Below are 16,911 nucleotides of genomic sequence, written 5' to 3'. Positions count from 1 at the left end.
TTTTTTAACTTGTAATTGGGGTGGGAATTAACAGCTAGTAATTTTTCAGCATTCCTAACTCTAGATATTTTTTGATTAAAGTAGGCAATCTGACTTGCTTCTCTAGTAAGAAATACCGTTTTATTAACTACCAGGTAGGAAACTGCCTCCTTACCCCAGACAAAGAAATAGTCACTCTCTACTTCCTGAAAACGTGAACTTCAGCCATGCTGATAATGTTCCAGAATCTTTCCTAATCGTCCCAACCCTTACTTCTTTGGAAAGAAACCCAAAAATTTCTTGTCAAAAGAACCAGAAAGTAAAAGCATACTGTTGTTAACACAAAAAGCAAGATGAAGTTTATTGGGAAATCTCTCCTCCCAGGAATGGAAAGTTTCTGGGCGAGCACCCAAGCACAGCAGTGCCCATGACCGGTATTGTTTTATTTTCAGAGATATCGTAAGTCAGAATTTCCATGTTTGTGATGCATTCTTTGTCTTCATTACATTCATTACAGTTTATTCCAACAGGTGAGAGCACTCCAGAGACTGCTAAGGAGAGAGGGGCAATTTCAGATTTATGACAACCAATTCACCTAAAGCATTTGGACTAGAAGATGACATCATTGAGCTGTTAGCACAGAGTTTACAAAATCCTGAAAATGGCCTTGAGCTCAAGAGGAAAATGAATCCAATCCACAAGTCATCGCTGCCTCGCGTATTTGTCTTCTCCTTTCTTCCTTCTCTCTTCCTCTTCCTCTCTTGGCTTCTAGGAAGAGCGTGGGTGACCCAGAAGAGGACACCTAACATTTTAACGAGAAATACTGCGTCTGAAGTCTTGGATTCACGTGGTCCTGGTCGACATCCACTGGCAAGTCTGATGGGAGGCTGGGGAAACGCTGTCAGGAGAGGGAAGGAAGAGAGATGGTTTGGAGCCAACTGTGCATTAGAGGTGCCTTCTCACTGCCAGGCTGGCAGCTGGGATGGTGGGGAAGGTGGCAGTCTCTCCCTCCAATGCCCTAGAGGTGCCTCCAGGCCTCATGTCTGGTGGGGACTTGGCAGTTCTTGAGTCCCAGCTTCTGCTTCCTGGGGCTCTGGGTCTCCTGAGAGAAGAGAAGGTGCTGGGGTAGACAGGTATGTGGACACAGCGCACACAAGTAGAGTGGATGACCCACAGAACTGCTTGCATTTGTCCTTTGTACCTTCCTTTCCCCCAACTTCTTCTTCCCTCATTTATCCTTCTCTGGTCCCTCAGATGCATCACTGGCCCACGAGTCCAGCCAGAGGCTGCATTTAGCATCACTCAGAGATTTCCTGGCTGAGGGGCTTGGGGGGGTCATTTCATCTCTTTGAGCCCTAACTTCAGAACCTAGAAAGGGAGATAACCATATCTTGACTGCTTCGTAAGGCTTTTTTAGGGATAAATTGAGACAGCAGATTTGAAGGAGGTAATATATATTTAAATACTTTGTAAGCTGAAAAGTGCTGTAGAGGTTTAGGTATTGGATTTGAATTCTCCTCAAATCAGTGTTATTTCCTGCCTGTGCCAGCCTTTAGCATTTGTTCTTAGACCTAGCACTCACAGACTTCTTGAGATACGGGCCAGTGTGTCTCAGTCTGCATGGAGACTGCCCGGTGCCTGAGATGCCCTCCTTAAGGAATCATAGGTTTGAGAGTGAGCTAGTGCTTCTCAAAATAGTATTAGGGAAAACTTTTCTTGAGAGTGAGATAGATAATTACCATGGGTGCACATAGTTTGTTTAGCTGTGCTATGAAGTAGCAGAGCTCTCTTTTTCTTTGGGAATTCTCAGAACCGTTAACAGGCTAAACAGCTCCAACCAAGGAGGGGGATTTAGCCTTCAGTGTTTCTCAAATTTCTTTGACCAGCAAAACCATTCATACCCTTTGCAATTAGGAACCCCTTTTGGAATTCCCGTGGAGGTAAACATAGGGCTTTGCATTTGTTTTTGGTTTTCTTTGTTGTTTGTTTCATTTATTAGATCATCTCTGAAGCAGAGAGCACTAACCCAAGGTGTGAAAACAGAGAATATTTGATCAAAGGGGCAGTTCGTCGTGGGCAAGGAGCTGGTAAGTCAGGCCAGGCCACCCGACTCTGAAAAAGCCCTGGACCCTAGGAGGCTGGAGAAGGGCTCTGTGGGACCAGACTGGAGTTGTAGGGGAAAGAAAAGGCCGCAGGAGTGGTGATGTCCTTACACTATTTCACTTACGCGTCTCAACAACTTTCTGAAGAAGACAGTATTGCAGTCACATTTTCGGGAGAGAAACGGGCACTGAGAGGGGTTATATTATTTGCCCACTGTAACATGGTTTGTCAGTGGTGCAACCAGGATTTAAGTTCAGGTCAGCCTGCTATAAAGCCCATTTTCTTTCCAGAGTAAGATCCAACCCCTCCAAGAAGGGGGAAGGTGAAGGAGACAAGCCTTGCTTACCATACGAGCATGCGGTAATAATCGTGCAGAGAGAGCTGTTGTGGTCACTGAAGGCCAGAGTCAAGTTCAGAAAATATGGGCCTCCAAGTTCCTCTTGGGAGAAAAAAAAAATCCTCTGACTCTGGTATGTGCAGTTTAAACTCAGGGAAAGGTGAAAGGGAACTGGGTGGAGCTGGGCTCCATAAAAATCGCTACCTTTATGGTTAAAGATTTATTAAGTGACCACAATGTTCTGGACATATAAACAGACTTGACCCTTGCCCTTAGGGAAACCAGAGTAAACATGCAAGATTTATATAGTCAGAGCGCTTCATGGCAGACTAGATGTATTAGGAACATATGCATTCCAGGATCCTACCTAGCAGCGTTGAAAAATGTGGCCTGGAAGAAAGTTCGAAATGCAGGAAGTTGGAATTTGTCGCTCCAGGATTTGCAGTCTCACCTCCCTGGGTTTCTTTACTTTTGCTAGTTGTGTGAGTTAAGGTGTATTCCTTAACTTCTCTGAGCCTCAGCTTCCTTTTCCACCAAATGAGGATGATAATACATGTCTCATAGGATTAAGATAGAGTGTTAATTAAATAATGTGTGCAAAATGCCAGGCACACAGTACGTGCTAAATAAATGAGCGCTATGGTTTTTAAAGTTTCCCAATTGTCCATGGGATAATATTCAAACTCCACTCCCTGGTGTTTAAGGCTTTCCATAGTTTAGCACTTACTTAGCTCTCCAGCCTTTGCTTTGGCTTCCTTCCACTCACTAAGCAGCCAACACCATGGGCATTCATTTCCTGATGACTTGTCAAAGTCTTCCCTTCCTTCAAGGTTTAGAGCAGTTCTCAGATTATATCTATGGAAACATGGGCGAGGGGGAGCAGGTGGCTACAAGATGCTTTCAGAGGGTCCTGAGGTCAAAATTATTATCATAATAATGCTAAGATATTGTATGGTTTCCTTTTTCACTGTATTAACATTTGCACCAGTGGTGCAAAAGCACTGGTGGGTGAAAGCAAGAGTACCAGTAATCCTTTATTCATTACCAAGACCCAATTATAGGGGGAAAAAAATACCAGTTTCACATAAGAATGTGCTTGAAGAAACAAAAATTATTAATTACATTAAATATTGGCCTTTGAGTCCACATCTTTTTAATATTCTGTACGATGAAATGGGAAACATGCACAAAGCATTTCTGCTGCATGTGGATAGTCAATGATTGTCTAGAGGAAAAGTGCAATTATGCAATTGAACTAGGAGTTGAACTGCCACTTTTTTTCATGGAACAGCATTTTTATCTGAAAGAATAACTCATGAACAAACTATAGTCATTCAAATTTGGATATTTGGCGAACATTTTCTCAAAAATGAACTGGATCTGTCACTTCAAGGAAAACAACTGACAAGATTTGTTGCCATTGATAAACTTGGGGCTTTCCAACAAAAATTACAGTTTGGAAAACTTGTATACAACTGTGAGTTTGACAGTTTCCCAGTAATGGAAGAGTTTTTGATGAGATTTATGGTAATATTAAAAAACATGACTTTTTTATTACTGTATAATAAAATATGTCAACATTTTGAAGATCAAAATTTCCAGATGACCAGTGCGTGAGGTTACAAAATCATGCAGGGGTAAAAGATACATTCAAAGTACATGTAGACCAAGGGGTTTCAATATAACAGAGAACAAATGTCCACTGATGTGGTTTCAGATTCCACCTTGTAACTAACTTTAAAAGATTACTAGTTGTTGAGATTTGGTATCTTATCAAAGAAAAAAGATACTCATAATTATCTGGAAAGGGTTATGTACTCTCCCCTTTTCCAACTACTTATCTGTACCTGGCCGTATTTTATTCATATACTTCAACCCAAACAAAGTTTCAACAGACTGAATACAAAAGCAGATAGAAGAATCCAGCTGTCTTCTATTAAACAAGTCATTAAAGAAATTTGCAGAATAGAGACCAATACCATTCTTCCCACTAATTTTCCTTTTGTCTTAGAAAATACAGTAATTTTTCATAAAATATATTATTTATGTTAGCATGGAATTGGGTTTATTATTATTATATTTAAATGATTTGATAAACAAATTTTTTAAAAAATTTCTGTTTCTAGCTGGATAAATCTCTCTGTATAACCCACGCAAATAAAAGATCTTTGGTGTCTTCGATCATTCTCAAGAGTATAAAGAAGTTCTGAAGGCAAAAAGTGAGAGCCACTGGCTTCGAGTAAAAGTCCCACCACCTTCAGGAAAACTGTCTGACCATTCGATTGGAGAGAGCAACCTTTTCTTGAATTCCTGTAGACTTTAAGTACGTCCTACTTATCTGTCACTTGGCGTTATCTTACCTTGTCATTCTGTTTTAAAATAATTTTTTAAAAATCCATAATAGGTCCTGTAAGCTTCTCACAGGCCAGAATCGTGCCTTATTGCATTTGGAGGAGAGTGTGAGGGAGAGTCACAATATATGCCTATTGTTGATAGGATATAGTGAAGCATCCTAATTTACTAGCATCTTTGTCTTGATGTGCTCTTGCAAATATGACTGAACCTCACTGATCTACAAATACTGGTGGGGCAATAGTCTGAATTAGTGAAAACTCAGAACCCCAAACATACTAATATATTGTAATTATTGTAATATATATTTATATATTTTAACATTTTGCTTAAGACTAATGCATACCTATTGCAGAAAATTTTTTAATTACACAAAGTAAATAAGTATCTGCAAAATAAAGAGTACCTAGTTGTTTTCTAGCTTAAAAAAATTAGAAAGCACCTGTAATCTCATAATGGCTTTCAATATTGTGATCTATCACCTTCAAGGACATATGTCATCCATATAAAGTGAAAGTTTTACAGAAAATTGGGATCTTACTTTATATAAAATTTTGCACCCTCCAGAACCTTAATTGCTCTTTGAAAACATTATTTTTAGTAGCACTGCTATGTTTCAATGTTGCACATTTAGGTTGTTTCTCATTTGTTGTTTTTATCAGTAATACTGTGATGAACATCCTTAAAGTAAAACAACCAGTGATGTGTTCAGGATAGATTCCTAGAGATGGGATTACTGGATCCATAGGAATTCCAAAATGCAGTTTGATTAATTTAAAATTATGTGACTTGAAAATGATGATTGTGTTATGGCCAACCAGCAGTGATAGCATAAAAAGTAGGAGGCCGAATAGAGCTTTCTGTTATGGACGGACAGCTTCCTACACCCTTTAGATTTCTAGCCCTTGGGTGCTGAGAGGTGTTTGTAGTGGCGGTGCTATAGACTCAAGTTGGAGGGGCTACAGATGTTGGGAAGTTTAGTACAAGTCACAGAAACCACGCCTGGCGAATATAAGCAGAAAGAAATGTATTAAAATACTAGGTCACTGAATTTCCAGGAGCACCAGAAAACTAGGAATAGAGACCACATGGCCAGAGTAAACCTCCCAAATCATAGCAGATCTGGTCATAAGAAGACTCCACTGCTTTCACCACCTTGGTGTGACTATCCCTGGAGTTCACCAACGAGCTGCCTCCACTAGGACTAGAATGGATGCCAGGCTCTGGCATCCCAAGTCCCAATCCAGCATGGATGCTGCGATCACCAGAGCCTTGTAACTGTCCTCAGTCAAGCTGCAAGGGAGGCTGGGAAATTTTGACTCTGGCATTGGGGAGTGGTGTCTGCTTTTCACGAAAACATATTGAGAGGGGCAGCCCCTAATCGTGAAGTGTTTGGTTCAGGTGCTGAGCTGCCAAAAAAGGGGAACAAATGCTTACTATAGGCAGTAACAATGACTGTCAAGCACCTGGGAACCTAGGACATATTCTAGGAGGCATGATATTGATGTTGTATAATAAAATGTGTCAACCTTTTGGAGATCAAGATTTTCCAGATGACCAGTATATGATGTTACAAAATCATGTGTGGATAAAAGGTCCATTCAAAGTACCTGTAGACCATTGGGGTTTAATACCACAGAGGACAAATGTTCATTTTGTCCTGATTTTCCTTTCTATTTATTACAGAGGAGCAGCCAGGTCTGATTTATCATCATTGTCTAGTGCCTAGGGCAGAGTGGGTATGCAATAGACATTTCTTGAATGAATGAATGGATGAGTGAATGAATATTTAGCCACCACTGGCAGAAATGGATGCTGTCCACTATGGAGGATGCTGGCACTAAGTTCTATCCCATTCCAATAGATGCTGTCTCTGGGAGTGGAATATAGAGTGTCAAGCTGGTGACACTCATCGTCCCATGGTCTTCACCTTCCCTCCCATCTAAAAGATAAACTGAGACATCCTAACGTTTTTAAACATTTATTTGAGCAAACGTCAATTCCAGTTGGCAGTACCAACCAGGAAGCAGTTAGTAGCTCTCCACCCAAGGGAGCTAGGGGCGGGCAAGCCTTATAGAGAAGACTTGGGACACAAATCAAGGAAATGATTTGATTGGCTATCGCTCAAGCCTTAATAGAGAAGGCCTAGCTGGCTGATTGTGACTGGTTGTCCTTGGTGTTTGGTTTCATAACCTTGAGGCATTTACAGGCTTCCTTTTGGTTTGCTTGCATAGGCTGCTAAGGCATTAGAGTCCGCTTAGTCTAATGGTCTCCTTGTTTAATTAATTTAATAGAAGAAATGATCTGGGCCACACTGTCTTCATCTTTTTAACTCCCCAAAAGGATAGTGAGCATTGGTTTATAAGTACATTCTCTCACAAGATGAGAAACAATAATTTCCAGATTAAAAACAATAAAAAAACGAACAGGTCTGAACATCTAAGACACCTGAGGGGAAACGTGAGGCTTTTATGAAGGATGTTGTTCAGGCAGAGAGGGTTACAAGCAAAAGGCGTTCTGGATTGATGTTTCTGGGTATATCATCCTTGTTCCCTTTTATACCACTCCAAGACTGCCCTCTCTTTAAAAATAAAATGATTTTTAAAGTCGAGGAACTGGTTGTGTATATTTATAGATGGGAGAGATGGGTTTGAAAAAGTAGCTGATTCTGAGTGATTGTGATTTTCCAAGTCTGATTTCCATTATTAGAAAAGGGGAACGCAGTAACAGATGATGTCATTATTGGAACCACAGAAGCATGAGGACGGTAGAGGCGCTGCCTTGCCTCATTTCCACTTTTGCCAAGCGTTGAAGTGGGACCGCGGAGACGGATGGCTTGGTATAATTTTTGGCAAGGCACCTGCATGTCAGAGCTTGTTTTCAGGACCCTGAAGGCTATTCCCTTTAAAGACACCCAGGTCTCTATCATATTTTGTAATTTTTTTTTTTTTTTTGCTTCTTTCCCAAATAGATCACTTCAACCTGCAGATATCCCAAATACAAATTACAGTTCATTCACACATCTGAGATGCCATATGCTAACTCACAGCAGTACTTGGAGTAAAAAAAGCAGCTAAGTCAAAAACTTGCTTCTCTGGCTCACTATGACACCCACTAAGTCTCACCCAGCAGGACTGTTTAGGATGGAGAACAGCTTGCCTAATACTGACACATCTCCAATCCCATACGTCGTTGACATTTTCTCACAGCGGGCCGTTCTCTCACTACTCTGCAGATATTGACTGCTCTGCCTTCCCACAGATTTTTCAAGTAATTAGTTGCTTGCTGCCAGCAAACCCAGCCCCTTCTGAGGTACAACACGCATCACCCTCCCAGTCAGTCTTGTAGTTTTTGAGTTGCCGCCAATTTCGCTTCTCCTGGGAGCTGGCAGATGGGTCCTGTCTTTCGGCAGATGAAGATGTAGATGCTCAGAGCTCGGAGTTAAAATCCAACAAATAACAAAGTTGGACAAGATCTCCTAGGTCTCTTCCAGTCCTAATCTTCCCAGTATCCCCCGAGGTACTAGTACATAGCCCCAGCCATAGAGAGCACGTAGTAAGTCTTAATAACTGCTTGTGTTGATAGGGCTGAATGCATTTAAATGCAGGGTGACAAAGGCACACATTTGCTGAGTGCTTAGCATGTGCCAGGCACCATCCTAATTAGCACCTGGAATGTCTGATCACAGTAAGTTCTCACAGCAACGCCAGGAGGAAGGTACTATTATCACTCCTATTTTAGAGGTGGGGAAACTGAGGCACCAGCTGGTTTAAACAACTTGTCCAAGGTTGCAGTTAGTATGAATTAGAGCTATGGGATGAGCCACGGCTGTCCCACTTCAAAGCTCACGTTCCTTGGAGTAATAACGACAACCAAAATAATAAAACAGCAAACTCTCTATGGCGTGCCAGGCAATGGTCTGAGGAGTCTATGTAAATCAGCTCCTATGATTTTCACAGTAGGAGGAAAGTAGTAATATGATTCCCACCTTTTACAGAGGAGTAAACTGAAACACAGAGACATTAAGGAACTTGCTCAAGATCACACAGCTCTTAAGGGACAGTGCTGGGATTTGAACCTAGGCTTCAGAGTATGGGCTCTTAATCCCATGCTGTTTGGGGAGCACTTTCCTGGATTTAGCTACAGATTGCGGTACAGCCTCTTCTCACCCATGGCAGGGAGGAGAAGGCAGCTTCCTCTAAGGAGTTCTTTCGGTCTGATTCTGCGCTCTGTGGTTCTGGGAAGCGCTACCAGCACCTGCATGGACGTTTCCTCTCCTCCTACACACAGATGGCTTTCATGGGTGGTCCAAATGGTCTAAATCACTTTCTGCATATTTGTGAGAAAGTAAGGACAGTGTAGTTTGTCTTTCAATGGAGGTACTTCCACAGGGGAGGAACAATGGTCCCAAGTCCTAAAATTCTGCCGGGGACAGTGTATGGGTGCCAGAGCATCTGGGAGGTGGGCTTTGCCTTGCTTAGGCTAGCATTGCTCTCACCGATGACCACACTGCTGGGTCAAGCAGAACTCTCCCCAGGGATTTTCCTGGCTGTAGCTGATAGAAAAGAGGCTCATTTTTGGCTCTCGGTACCCAAAGCTGTTAGGGGTGGCCTGGGGGCCGCACTGCCTGCACGTGGGTAGAAGACAATGATGCCGACAGCCGAGAAGTGATAGACAGAGGGTCCTGAGGAACTTGGGCTCAGGCTCCAGTCTTCCCCAGACACTTCCCTGTCCCTCCTGCTTGTGGGAGACAATAACTCGATCTTACTTTGAGTCCCACGAAGTTGGGTTTGCGACTGGCAACTGACTGGAAACCATCTCTGAGGACTTAATGACTGCATCTTTGAAAAGGCTGTGCAGCTTTGAATTTTGGGGCTCTTTCCCCCTGTATTCCAGCTCACTGGTGTGCATTACTCTGAGGACAGCTCTGCAGTGATGTCCCAGGGGCCTCGCCTAAGTAAGGACACATCTGTGGCCACCGGTGCAATGTGCCATTGATTCCCTATTTACTAGGTGTACTAGCTTCCTAGGGCTGCCATAACAAGGTACCACAAACTGGGTGGCTTAAACAACAGAAATTTATTGTCTCACAGCTCTGGAGGCTGGAAGTCCAAGATCAAGGTCAATAGAGTTGGTTTCCTCTGAGGCTGTGTGAGAGAATCTGTTCCAGGCCTTTCCCCTTGCTTTTGGTCATTTGCCAGCAATCTTTGGTGTTTCTTGCCTTGTAGATGCATCACCTTGATCTCTGCTTTCATCTTCAAGTGGCATTGTCCCTATGTATGTGTCTCTATATCCAAATTTCCCATTTTCATAAGGACAATTGTCATATTGGATTAGGGCCCCCCCTAAATGACCTCATATTATGACCAACTAATTGGATCTGCTATGACTCTGTTTTCAAATAGGGTCCCATTCTGAAGTACTGGGGATTAGGATTTTGATATAGGACTTCTGGGTTGGGGAGACACAATTCAAACCATGCCATTAGGGAATCAAGCAGGGGAAATAAAGAACAAGGTGCTCCTCCTCTTCACCCAGATGCAGCCTTTGGAAAGTAGACACACAGAGGGCACCGACTCTGAATTTCAATGTCACTTTTGTGCGTTACTCTAGCTTGGTGACCTTGGGCAAGTCATTTAACCTTTCTGGGTTTGAAAGATAAGCAGAGTGGGCTGGACTGATGGTTTTTAAAACTCATTCCACGGAGCCACTGAGGCATGTTCGGGTTGGGGGGTTGGGCCGGAAGTTGGCAGATTGCTGACCCCTCCTACTCACTCCACCCCGTGGCGTGCCTGGTGGTCCACCTTGGCAGACGCGAGTATCCGATCGCTGATGTTACTTAGAATTGTCAGTGCACAGCGATAACACAAAGCAGATCAAGTATTCATTGGTTTTATTGTTGTTTTTCTGTTCTCTACAAATAACACACTCCCCTCTTGCCTGTCCCCTGGGTGGACAGTTCAGGCAGACTGATCCCACCTTTGTACACACTGCTTCCCCAAAGCAGTTCCGTGCTTATCTGTTGTATTTATAAGGATTCCAATAAAATTTTTGTTTGAATAAAGGGCTCGGCTAAAAGAATAGTTTTAGTCCAGAAAACAACTAAAGGATCTGTGTTTCCTTCTAGTTCTAAGATTCTAGTTCTGTGTCTCTATTAAAAGTAGTCTCAATCTTTTTTTTCCATTATCTCTTTTCTAAATTTAATTTTTATTTCCTATTGGAGTATAGTTGATTTACAATGTTGTGTTAGTTTCAGGTGTACAGCAAAGTGATTCTAGGTTATAGATGGATCTAGAGATTATCATACTAGGTGAAGTAAGTCAGAGCAAGACAAATATCATATGATATCACTTATATATGGAATCTTAAAAAAAATGATACAAATGAGTTTATTTAGAAAACAGAAACAGACTCTGGCTGTCTCCACAGAGGTGTGGGCTTTTACACCGAGAACTGTTTTTTTCTTAACTCTCATTTTTTTTTTTTTTTTTTGCGATACGCGGGCCTCTCACTGTTGTGGCCTCTCCCGTAGCGGAGCACAGGCTCCGGACGCGCAGGCTCAGCGGCCACGGCTCACGGGCCCAGCCGCTCCGCGGCATGTGGGATCTTCCCGGACCGGGGCACGAACCCGTGTCCCCCGCATCGGCAGGCGGACTCCCAACCACTGCGCCACCAGGGAAGCCCTCTTAACTCTCATTTAAATAACCTGGACTATCTTACGCAAACCATTTGTGCTGGGGAGGAAGATCTTTTCAGTAACTGCCCATATCTGGAGTGGTAGTTTTGGTCAACCAGTGAACACACCAGTTGGCATTGGTATCATTGGTATCACGGAGTCCTGTACAGCCGTGGTACCAGACTTGGTTTGTTGCGGGCTAGTGGCCCTCACTCAGCACCCCTCCCCAAAGGTGTCTCCACATTAGACTGCACTAGTAACCCCCTTTCCTCCTCATACCCTAGCATGCCTATGCTGCCTACAGGGTAGAACCATCTCCCTGCTGAGATTTTCTCTCACCTACTGTTGTTCTCATTTTAGAAAAGTGAAATGAATATTTTGATATATAATAATAATCGCTAACGCTTATTAAGCACTTGCTCTGTGCTAGGCACTGGTCCAAGTGCTTTACGTATATTAACCTAATTCTCCTAACAACCCTATGAGGGAGGTACCATTGTCTCCCCCCTGGGCCAGCGGGAAGCAGGCACAGAGAAGTGAAGTCACTGGCTTAGCTGAGGACGTTGTCACAGCTAGGATATGAATCTGGAGAGCTTGGCTGTTCACCACCGCGGGATGCGCAGGTTACGTTCTGCACGTGCTGTTGGAAGTCAGGTATCTGGATTGCATTCCTTTTCTTGCCATTGAAGCAATCCTGAGAGGGCTAGAAAGGGAGAGTAATGGCATTTAGCAAGCAATGAACGGGTATATGGCTGGGAATCGAGAACAGAACTGCTGTCAATCCCACTGGCCCTTTGGGGGAGCAGGGGCCAGCATGCCAGTGACACTGTTTTCTGTCGCTGCAATGTAGGGTAAAAGTGCCGCCCTCCATCCCCTCCTGCCCTTGTGGGGGAAGAGGAATTTCCCTGGTTTTTCTCCCGTGGCAGGAGGGGTGGGGAGAAGGTTCGGAAACAAGGGAAAGTGTGTCATCAGTGAAGTGAGGGTTCCAGGGCCAAGATTCATCAGTGGACAGAGAAAACAATTGCTTTGAGGGAAAAAAAAAGTGCTTGTTCTAACTTTAGGGTCTGCCTACATTTAATTTCTACTCCTTTGGTCTCTGCCACAGTTCAAGGCCTATACTGCATTAACTTTATAACACATTTCCTCACTTGCAAAGACTTCCCTCTCCAATTCATTCTCTGTGCTGTTACCTGTATTATACGTCTAAAAATACAAACCTGATTGTTTCCCTTCATACATAAAACCCTGCATTATTTTTCTCCTTGTCTAGGGAACAACCCTGGAAACCACCTATCTTCCCAGCTGTACAAGGCATGTCCTGCCCATCTTAGGTCCTGTCCTCACTTTCCTGCCCCTCCAAACCCTCTCCATCCTTTATGTCCTTGACTGCTGCTTATAAAGCCTCTCTGGATGCACCCAGTAGAACGCCCTTCCTCCTCCAGCTCCTCCCTGCTGTAGCTGTCTTTCCATTGCTCTAGTCTGGCAAGAGCAGCATCCTACAGGCCCCCAGGATGTTTTGGAGACCATACTGAATTCTTCATGTTACAATTTCAAGTTCCTTTTGTTTATGGCTTTTGAGCACGTGGACAGATATATGATGAAAAGAAACAAAAAAACTCCTTCCTTTTAACTTTGGTCCTGATGCTTATTCAGCATTTTCTCCCCATCATCTATAGATGCCATTTAAGAAACAGCAATCTGCTGCCCCGAGACACTCTCTCACGCGTAGCTGGACATTCACAGTGTGGTCAGATGGTTCTCAGATGATTTTCAGTTCTTTTAAGGCATTTCATTATGACCACATGGATGCAGGTTCAACTTGAGGGTAAGCTGATTTTTTTTTTTCCTGGAAATGAGAGCTGAGAATCTAGTGTTATTTATTGATTTTTTTTTTTTTTTTTAGAATACAATCTCAAAAACTTTGCAAGTTAGTAAAACAAACACAAACCAAAACCCTGCAATTAACAAACACCATTCTCTTTTCCTTAGAAAAGCCGAGACACTTCAATGTAATTGATGAGTTCTGTTTTGTTTTGTTTGAGCAAGATCAAATACTGTGGCTAATTCACCAGCTGCTTCCCTGGAGTTCATAAGAACTGGCCACATAATTCCCACCCTACCCATCCCTCCCCCAAATTTACTTTTGTTTTAAAAATAATTTCTATTTCCTCTTTCTTGTAAGAGTTGCTAAATTTGTGTGAGAGCTTTCTTAAGTGGTATGAGGGGAAAAGCTAATGTACATTGTCATTCTATCTGGTCCAGAAGATTTCTGATGATGGCATCAGGGTAAAGATTAAATGGTATCATCTGAATGTTTTTACACTGGTCATTTATATAGCTAGATTAATAAGTTATTTTCATCATGGAAAATATAAAAAGAGAAACAGCCCTTACCCTGACAATACAAGAGCAAAGAGAAACAGAAGCTGTAGGATTAAAAACCACCGCTGATGGGCTTCCCTGGTGGCGCAGTGGTTGAGAATCCGCCTGCCGATGCAGAGGACGCGGGTTCGTGCCCCGGTCCGGGAAGATCCCACATGCCGCGGAGCGGCGGGGCCCGTGAGCCATGGCCGCTGAGCCTGCGCGTCCGGAGCCTGTGCTCCACAACGAGAGAGGCCACAACAGTGAGAGACCCGCGTACCGCAAAAAAAAACAAACAAAACAAACAAACAAAAACCACCGCTGCTTTCCTCTTACCAATAGAAGGGGCAGTGTGACAGGCAGTTGAAATTTGGACAGTGGGGTCACCGGTAAGCTGCCCATTGATAGCAACGCTGATAAATTACATCAGGAGAGTATTCTGCACACACTTGGTAGGGCTCCCCAGACTCATCAAATAATATAACCAACTTTGATTTCAATAAGGGCTACTGACTAGAAACCTACTGCGTTAGTAAGGGCCACTAAAATGTGGCTAGGACCTTCTTTTCACAAATAAAACATCAGTCCATTTCAGGAGTACATAAGAATTTCATTTTTGTGCCTCTCTCTTTCCCATTTGAGTTTTTGCCCCTAAGAAAGAGGGAATGGATGGCATGCATGACACTAGGGTTTTACGCCTTGACTAAGCAAGAATTTTGAGAACATCTCTTTTAAGCCTACCATGAATCTTCAAGGCTATAGGACAGTGTGGGAACCTTCGAGCTAAAACCCTGAACCTCCCCTCACACATCAAGTCTCATTCCACCAGAACTCCTTTCATTGAATCCCTCCACGACCACCCACTTCTCCCTCCTTGTCCGTTCTGCTGTGACAGCGTCAATTCCTTTGTCCTCTGGGCTCCCATATCACTTAAAAAAAAATCTCTGTCTCACAGGACCTGTTACCTGGTATTGTGATTTCTTATTGCTTTGTTCTTTTATACCCTCAGGCTAGTCTACAGGGGGTCTGAGACAGTTCGTTGTGTTTATATCTGTCTCCATTCCTAGACCATGAATCCCCAGAGCAGAATTCATGCTATTCACCCCTCTCTCACCATCACCATTGGCACATAGCATCCCTCCTTCTATGGCCACATCACCTTATAAAGGATTAATGAATGAATTAATGATTGAGTGTCTGGGGAAAATATCCTCTAGCATTAGTCACCACAAATGGGCTGACTCTGTCTGGATCAGTCTATGGTTGATCACTGCTTTCGGTCCCCAAAGAATAGAGTGGTATCTGCCAGATGTCTGCAGGCTAATTTCCAAGCCCTGCTGCAGTTTTTGGATCAGGTGATATGAACGACCCTGTTTTAGTTTGCTTGGGCTACCATAACAAAGTACCACCAACTGGGTGGCTTAAATGATAGGTATTTATGTTCCCCCAGTTCTGAAGGCTGGAAGTGCAAAAGCAAGGTGTGGGCAGGTTTTGTTTCTCCTGGGGCCTCTCCTTGGCTTGAGGATGGCTGCCCTCTCACAGTGCCCTCACATGGCCTTCTCTCAGTGTGTGCAACCCTGGTGTCACCACCTCATGTTAGAAGGACACTACTTATATTGGATGAGGCCCTCACTATAAAGGCCTCATTTTAACTTAATCACATTTTGTAGGCTGTATTTCCAAATACAGTCACTTTCGGAAGTGGGGATTGGGACTTGAACATGTGAATCTTTGGGGGACACGATTCAGCCCTTAACAGGCTCTGGCAGAAGTTCTCCAGTTTACTATCAAGCAGTCCTACTGCAAATAAACAGAGAGAGCTAATGCCTTGGGAATCACTCTGAGGCCCATTGAGAGAACTTTCTGGGGGCTCACGATTCATGTGTTGAGATTCACTAGTGCAGAGTCCCGAGAATCTTTCAGGAGAACCAGCGTATAAGCTATGGTGGCAGCTGGGACCGTTGGGAGGGAGGCCCTCTTGGGATAAAGAAGGTGTAGAGAAATCTTTGAGCTTCGTTGGAAAACTGTGCATTGTTTTCTAGAGCAGGGGTTGGCAGACTTTTGCTGTAAAGAGCCAGATAAGAAATTTTTCTTTCTCTGTCTGGGCTACTCAAGAATACCTTTGTAGCTGGAAAGTAGCCATTGGCAATGCCTAAACAAAGGGATGTGGCTGTGTTCCAATAAAACTTTATTTACAAAAACATTTGGCTGGCCAGATTGGGCCTGCAGGCCTTAGGTGCCCTGGTCTGGAGCACAGCCTTCCTGATTTTGATTTTCTATAGATTCTGAGCCTATCATTTGAACTATTTTACAACTCAGTAAGTTATAGACAAATGATAGCAGTGTAAAATAATTCTTGACCCTAGAGATGTAAAGTTTTGATCCTGGGAAGTTCCAATTGACTTCCTTCCCCCACTTTGGAAGAAGGCAGTCTTACCTGAGTTTGTACATTTCTTTCAGTATTCCTGATCTATAAATATGCCTGTTCTTTGGATTCTCCAATTCTCTTCCCTCATTAATAAAGAATTAAATAAAATCTTTAACATGTATTCATTTTATATCTATATGAGGGTCATAATTTTATCTTTTTAAAAAAACTAATTATCTTTTAACAAATTAAATATGGCTGGGCACTGTTTGCAAAGAGCTTAGAAGCTACACTAAGATCATGTTTTTGCCCTCTGGAACAATGGTCTTTAAACTTTTTGATTTCACACCTTTGTCAGCAAATATTTTTAGCCACCTTGCCTTGACATATAAATATAGTATATTGTATACTGTATATAGACTAACATATATAAATATAAACAAAAATAGAATTGAAAAATAAATAAAGAACTTCTAATATCAATAATTTCTTTGCATAACCCAGTGGAATTTCTTCCTAACATCTTTGGTTCTCTCTCCACTTGGGAGACCACTTTTCTGGACGAGAGAGAACCAAAAATATTAACTAGTTGAGGGAAAAAAAAAGATCTAAGTTAACCCCAATAATACACCAACAAAGCACATTGTTGTAAAAGCTAACTGTAATTTGAGCTGATTGGCCCAAAGGGATGGCAGAATTCTTCCAAAGGAGAGAACTGCACATTTGTTCTGGAAA

The sequence above is a fragment of the Physeter macrocephalus genome, chromosome 8, assembly GCF_002837175.3.
Source record: "Physeter macrocephalus isolate SW-GA chromosome 8, ASM283717v5, whole genome shotgun sequence".
Lineage (NCBI taxonomy): Eukaryota > Metazoa > Chordata > Mammalia > Artiodactyla > Physeteridae > Physeter > Physeter macrocephalus.
The sequence above is the reverse complement of the archived record's forward strand: the minus strand, read 5'-3'. Positions refer to the sequence as shown.